Source organism: Periplaneta americana, chromosome 7 (genome assembly GCF_040183065.1).
Source record: "Periplaneta americana isolate PAMFEO1 chromosome 7, P.americana_PAMFEO1_priV1, whole genome shotgun sequence".
NCBI lineage: Eukaryota > Metazoa > Arthropoda > Insecta > Blattodea > Blattidae > Periplaneta > Periplaneta americana.
Genome location: NC_091123.1, coordinates 106,779,932 through 106,787,086, shown reverse-complemented (window position 1 = coordinate 106,787,086; position 7,155 = coordinate 106,779,932).

Sequence of the window (7,155 nt, the reverse complement as noted above, 5' to 3'; positions counted from 1 at the left end):
ATGTTTCACTTTCACGTGTATATTATTACACATGTTTACTGTTTATAACACCAAAAATTCACTTAACCACATAAGGGCGCAATATTTAATCGAAATAAAGGCAGGTATTACACATACGAACTTTGCCTGCAACAACATAATTTTCACACCAAAAATAATATTATACCTTACGTTGCAAGTGAATTGTATCTCAAGTGTCTCACAATCACTGTTTAAAATTTTACTGACGCGATAACATTGCATTTCAGAGAAATATATGTTACTTTTTCATGTACTGCAACTAATTGATATGGTTGAAAGACCGCCCTTCGCGATCGCGCTGTTAAGCGAGTCACGTTGTCTGCCTTACGGCTTGTACCCTAGATCATATATACTAACAGATAGCTCTTTTATATAGGCTTTAGGGTTTGCAGTCGAGGCCGGCTTGATGTAGTTCAATAATCGTCAACAGATGGCACAATGACCAACACCACCACGAGACACGAACTCTGAACCGGTCTGGTCGGTCTAAATCGATTATTTCATGCTTACGAGATATTCTACTGTCGACAATTGATGACCTTGGATAAATATTATTGGCCTATATGACCTAGGCAAGTTCGGAACGAGGGAGTTCTAATTATAGTTGTCACGTGGGCGAAGCGGAGAGATAAGATAAAGTACGCCTTTGTATTGAATAGAATACAATGCAGAGTCTCGCGCAAAGCCAATCTACCTAGAATTTTTAGACCATGTTATAAAGTTATCGGTGGGCTAAATTATGATTCGTTATCTCTCCTGTTTTTATATATTTGTCGTGAATATTATTTATATTATCAACTGAGTGTATAACATAATTTATCCGTTAATTGATATTTCACTAATGATAAATCCAAAGAACAATGGGAAATAAGGGACTAACACTGAAAAATAAATAAAATAAGAGAATTTGACGTTCATAATTATAATGTTGTCGGAGTTTTGTTATACTTTACTTTGAATTATTTTAATTTGCACCACAAAAACTTATGGAAATTAATGTTAACATTACCTATTTAGTTATGATAGTAGTATATTGGAAAATTTGTGCATATAGCCTGATTACAATATATAAGTAATCCTATCCTAACCTAACCAATGGTAGTCTTGTTTATTTCAGACATGTTCGTATAATTATACAAAAACAAGAATAATCTAGTTTGCAGCCTGTGATATTGTCTCGTTTACAGTATTATATAATATACATATTACGATATTTACTAGGTACTTTAACAATATATAGTTAATAATATTATAAAATATACGGGCCTAATCCATTACCAAGAAATAGCCCTTCCCTCACATGTTCAATACTGTTTACGTCAAAAGGCCTTCAAACCTTAAAAACTATTAGAAACTGGATTAAAATAGTCATGTTGATGTAGGCCTACAACATTACATTTTTTGTCACTACTCCTGATCCCATTCTAACAGTTTCAGGTTTTGTAATTTGTAACAATACTAACAATACTGATGGGTCATTCCATAGTCACACACGTAACATTTTCGAAGTAACTATAATCTTCACAGGATACTTAATCAAATACTTAGGAGTTCATGAAAGACACATCACTGTTTTTTAACGTAAGCATTCCAAAATATAAACAGAAAATCATAATGAAAAGGAATAATTAATAATGTAAAAAATATTAAATATTATATGGTGTGACACATGAACATTTTCTTGCCACTTAATTTATTACCAAAATGGAAAATGTTCATATTATTGTGCCAAATGTCATAAATGCATTTAGTTGTTTTTGAAACAATTAAGACATTTGTGAAGTACATGTAACTGCTAAATCGCATACTTTAATAAAAATAACAGTGCCATTAACAAATAAAATATTACAAATTATATTGTGACACACGAACATTTCTGTCAAGTTGATTACTAATCTTTTCAAATGCATATAGAGATTTACCGTATACACTGTGCCTACAGTTCTTATTATACAAAGCAACACTTGATTACACTAAAGTGTCCACACCTGTGGAGTAACGGTCAGCACGTCTGACTGCGAAACCAGGTGGCCCGGGTTCGAATCCCGGTCGGGGCAAGTTACCTGGTTGAGGTTTTTTCCGGGGTTTTCCCTCAACCCAATACGAGCAAATGCTGGATAACTTTCGGTGCTGGACCCCGGACTCATTTCACCGGCATTATCACCTTCATATCATTCAGACGCTAAATAATTTAGATGTTGATACAGCGTCATAAAATAACCCAATAAAAAAAAATTACACTAAAGTACACTTTCAGATTTAAAATATCCACGGTTGTTTACAACTATATGTGGTGATATCTCCTGTGTAATGTCACGTAACAAATACATCAATATAGGCTACCCACTTTTTCTGCCATTTGTAGTACTTCCCTTTTTTTAACAACACAGACGCTTTAAATTCTTCGCCACTACAAGCTTTTGTAACTTCCTCTGCTTATCTGACGTCTTTTTTTAAATTGATTATTTAACGATGTTGTATCAACTACTAGGTTATTTAGCCTCGATGGAATTGATGACAGTGAAATGATATTTGGCGAGATGAGGTTGAGGATTCGCCATAGATTACATGACATTCGCCTTACAATTGGGGAAAACCTCGGAAAAAACCTCAACCAGGTAACTTGCCCCAATCAGGATTTGAACCCGGGCCCACTCATTTCACGGTCAGATGTGCCTACCATTACTCCACAGCAGTGGACCGAACATGGGTTATGTACATTAATTCTTTTGACTTTCGGTTAGCTTTCTTAAGAATACGCATAAAGAAATGTAGTGTTTTCCAGGCTATCCTTGTAATATTAGTGACTTATTTCAACCAGTTTGTTACTAAAATATATACAGTACCTAAGTGTTTACTTGTGACACTGGTGATCCATTTAATTGGTATATGAGACGAATTTAATTTTGTGTTTTACAGAAGGATACATATTGATTTACATTTGCTCACATTGATTTTAATTTTATTTGTTGTAGTCCAGTTTTCAATAACGTCAAGCTAGTTTTGCAAGGCGGTGATATAAGATTTATCACTAATTTTTTCTGTATATTATACAGTCATCCACGAATAACCTTGCCTGAGAAGTGACATTTCTATTCAAATCCTACAATAATTTTCAGTAAATATTTTGCACCGAGAAGCTATTATACATTTAATTTTACTTCTGAGACCAGTGAAATATATGCCAATTTTATTAGAAAGGCGCATGTGTAATTATCCAATAGCATGATATTATCTGCAACAAAAACCAAAGGGCATGAAAGAAAAGAAGAAAACATTAATGCTGTGGTTCTTAGAGTTCCATTAGAGTTACACGTTCATTGTCCACTGAAAGTTGTATTTCTCTATTGAAGTGTAAAAGAGAAACTCTCATAAATTATGTCAGAAACAAAGAAAGGCACCACCCAAATATGTGGGATAATTAATTTAATAATGTTATTACCGGGACTTGAAAAAAGCAATCATATGTAATGGGTGGGGAAAAAAATACTTTTTAATCGCGCTTCTATAGTTCGACAATGCTGACTATTCAGAGTTTTGCCTGACAGGGTGAGCTACCATAAATTCCTTGAAGTCCTAGTTATTACTGAAGCCAAATGTGTGTCTCTTGTCAAGAGTCCATTTTATTTATACTTGTTAAGACATCATTCATAGACTAGTTACTGCTTTCAGTTTTGATACTACATACACTGAAATTAATTTATTATTATTCGTCCTATTTATACATTTATATTGAATGATTCGGTCTACCTTCATAACACATCTCATCAACAATACTCGATAAGAGTTGAATTAGCTTCCATGCTGCGTTGTATTTATTTTGTCATGTTCCTATAGCAGGAATATTAAATAGGAATTCCTTAAAACAGATTTATATTCACTCCTATGCCTTTATATAGAATACCAGTACATATACTGTATTTCTTAAGATTTGGTTACTTTATAAACAGTATGTTAGTGCAAGAACTCTTTTTTTCATATTTAATAATTCTGGCATGTGTCAATAAATATGCTTGAGACCTCTGTCTCTCTGAATTACTCTTTACTAACTGGAAACATATTCCAAATTTATACTTTAAAAAAGTATTAAAATATCCTCACAATTTAGAGCATAACAATTCCCGAAATAATCATCCTACATTAAATTATTAAGATAAAAATGATTCAATCTATCGCTTGTAACAATACCTTTATGGTCCTAATAAATTAAGAAATAATTTACATCCAACAGATTTATTTTAAAATGGCCTGCAGTTATTATTTTGAATTTTATTTTACCTTAATAAATTGAGTTAAGGTACAATAAAATTTCATCAAGTTTCAAACAAAGTAATTCCATCTTTCCAACAGGGGGACAATAAATACTTAAAGTAATGCTAAACTCGAAAAACTTATTGATGCAACTTAATTTCATATTCTATACCACTAACACCAAAAAAAAGTGTCCTATTATTCATACTGATACAAGATGAATAGTTTCTTAGTGTTTGTCCATTCCACTTTTTTTATTGCCCTTCCCATTTCTATTTCTCTCATATTTAGTAGGTACTTCACATGTAGTATATGTTTTATTTTAATACATATAATAACCATGAAGATATTTGGATATGTCTTACAAAATTCTTGCTGAAGACCATTGTGGTAATATTCTGCCGCATCTGTAGTTTGTACATTTCGAAATTTTCGTGCTTCAGCCCAGAATTCAGGCGGGGGGAGGGGAGGTTGATGTGCCAATGTAGTTTTCCAGAATATAATTATATTCAAAACATTCTCTAATAGGAGGGGCCTCTGATATTAGCTCTGCAAAAAATCTGATACCGGTACTTCTGTTGCTGGTAAATAAGAAAGAACGAAATATAAACATTTTTAACCACTTTCGAATTTCAGGTGCTTTGTGTCTCAGCTGCTGGTTTGATATACTGTTTGTTTCCTTTAATTTTCCAGAGAAAAAACTGTCCTAAGCGAAATTTACACTCTGTAATTTTAACACTGGGAACATTTATTTTGGGAGCATTGTGTGATGCTATTTCATAATATAACAAGAGCTTTGAAATGATTAACTGCTAACTACTTACCTGGGTGAAGCGGTTCCTGTGATTTCTGAAGTGAAAACCGTTCAATTTATAAGGAATTTTTTTGTGGAGATGCATTTGATTGTATATGCAAGGTGTAAAAGTGCCTAAACTAACTGACCCCAGTGCTGTCATGGAGGCCACACCAGGCCATATATCGTATGGAACCTACAATTTTTTTTAATTAATCGTATGGGGAAATTAAAATTTTGTCTGTAAGGAGCCATACGGCATATGGGTGCCTAAGTTTTGTACGTGGAGATCTATACAGATCTTAGATGATCTCTTCCTGTTCCTACTGTACCTACCGCCTATTTTGTTTGATGTTCATAAACAAAAATTATCCACCTCTTCAGCACTGGAATCCAGAATTATATAAAATAATGGTTGAAAAACAAGAAGTGCTGCAAATATACACTCCAAGATTCATCGAGACAAGTGTGCATCTATGGTGGTGCTACATGGTGTATTCTTTAAATCAAACTTGTACAATTAAATTGTAAAGCAAAACAATTTCTTTACTTCTTCTTTAATATTAAAAAAAATAATTAAATGACAATTGGAGAAATAGAGAGGAGAGTAAAATATATTTCAAGGGAGAAAACAAGGGGTGGAGTGTATCACCAAGAAAAAAATTACCATGACAGCACTGACCAAACCTAACCTGTTACAGACTCATGTATGTAAGGTGAATAAGCTGAGTATGAAGGAAACTACCTCAGCGCTAATTTAACTCTTATAGATGAACTATATAAAGAACTTCAAGTGTCAATATTGTCTCAAAGGTTTCTGTGTAACAAACTTCATTTAGAAATGCCCATCTGCGATTATGTTAACTGTAGAAGAAGGAAGAAATATTGTCGTCATATGAAGTTACTCAAATTTCCAATTAAGGACAAGGAAAGGCTACAAAAGTTATTTTTGATTTCACCCTTATAAATTGAACGATTTTCACTTCAGAAATCACCGTAACTACCTCAGCACTAGTTTCAGTAATTTAAGGACCAGTATAAAGTAAATTTGATTAAAGTGAGAAAGAAATTCGTAAGGGAGGCGGTCAGGAGGGATTGAGGTTGTCTACTAATTCGTTGCAAACAACTATTATAGGCTATTTCATTTGACTAACGATGATTTGTAGAGAGCAAAATACCTACAGTAGGGTAAAGAATCTAAATCAGTACGTTTGAGAACGGATATAAAAGTGTCAGGAAAATAACAGAATTACCGTATATTGCAATTAACTCTGCATTGGCAGAGAAACTGCACAGGGTATCGTAAATCTGCTGAAAATTGTGTAAAAAAAAATGCATTCAGAGCGAATTTTCCAGCCTGACAATATCTCGCCCACGTTATGGACATAATTCAATACCGTAAGACTGATATAAAACGAATACTAGAACAATTTGTTAACCAAAGACGATGTTCAGTAGTTATTTAACAACATACAGGGCAAATAAAAACACAAACGCATATTCTAGCAATAGTTCAGATGAAAAGAAAATGATTAGTACGACCGCTTATTCGTAAAAAGAACACTGCCGGCTGTGTAGCCTACATGAAGCAATATATCAGGTCTACGTTATGAACACGTTGAATTTAATGTGGACGAGAAACGTACAGTTATTATTTATCTGCTTCCATATCGCATCATATAATACACCTGTAAAATGAAAACATATAGGCCTAGAAAAGAGGAAACATGTTTGGGGATAGGGAGTTGTAATTCTTCCCCTTTCGGATAAATTTCAGAAGAGGGATACCTGCTTTTCCTTCATATTCAAAAATTGTAATCTTGTTCACACAAAATAAATTAGTGCCTTTTCGTGAGCATCATGATGTGCATTCAACAAACGCAGACAAATCTGCTCTTTTTAGTATTTCGTGATAATTGTTGCTAGGGAGGTATTGTATACTGAAAATTAAAAACAATTAGATTTCGTACATCAAATGATGACAGATTATATATTGAACGCAAACAACATTATATCAGCCATATACCAAAATGTCATCTATGTGTGTTGATGAATTTGGGTAAAGCAAACTTCTGTATACTACAATTTAG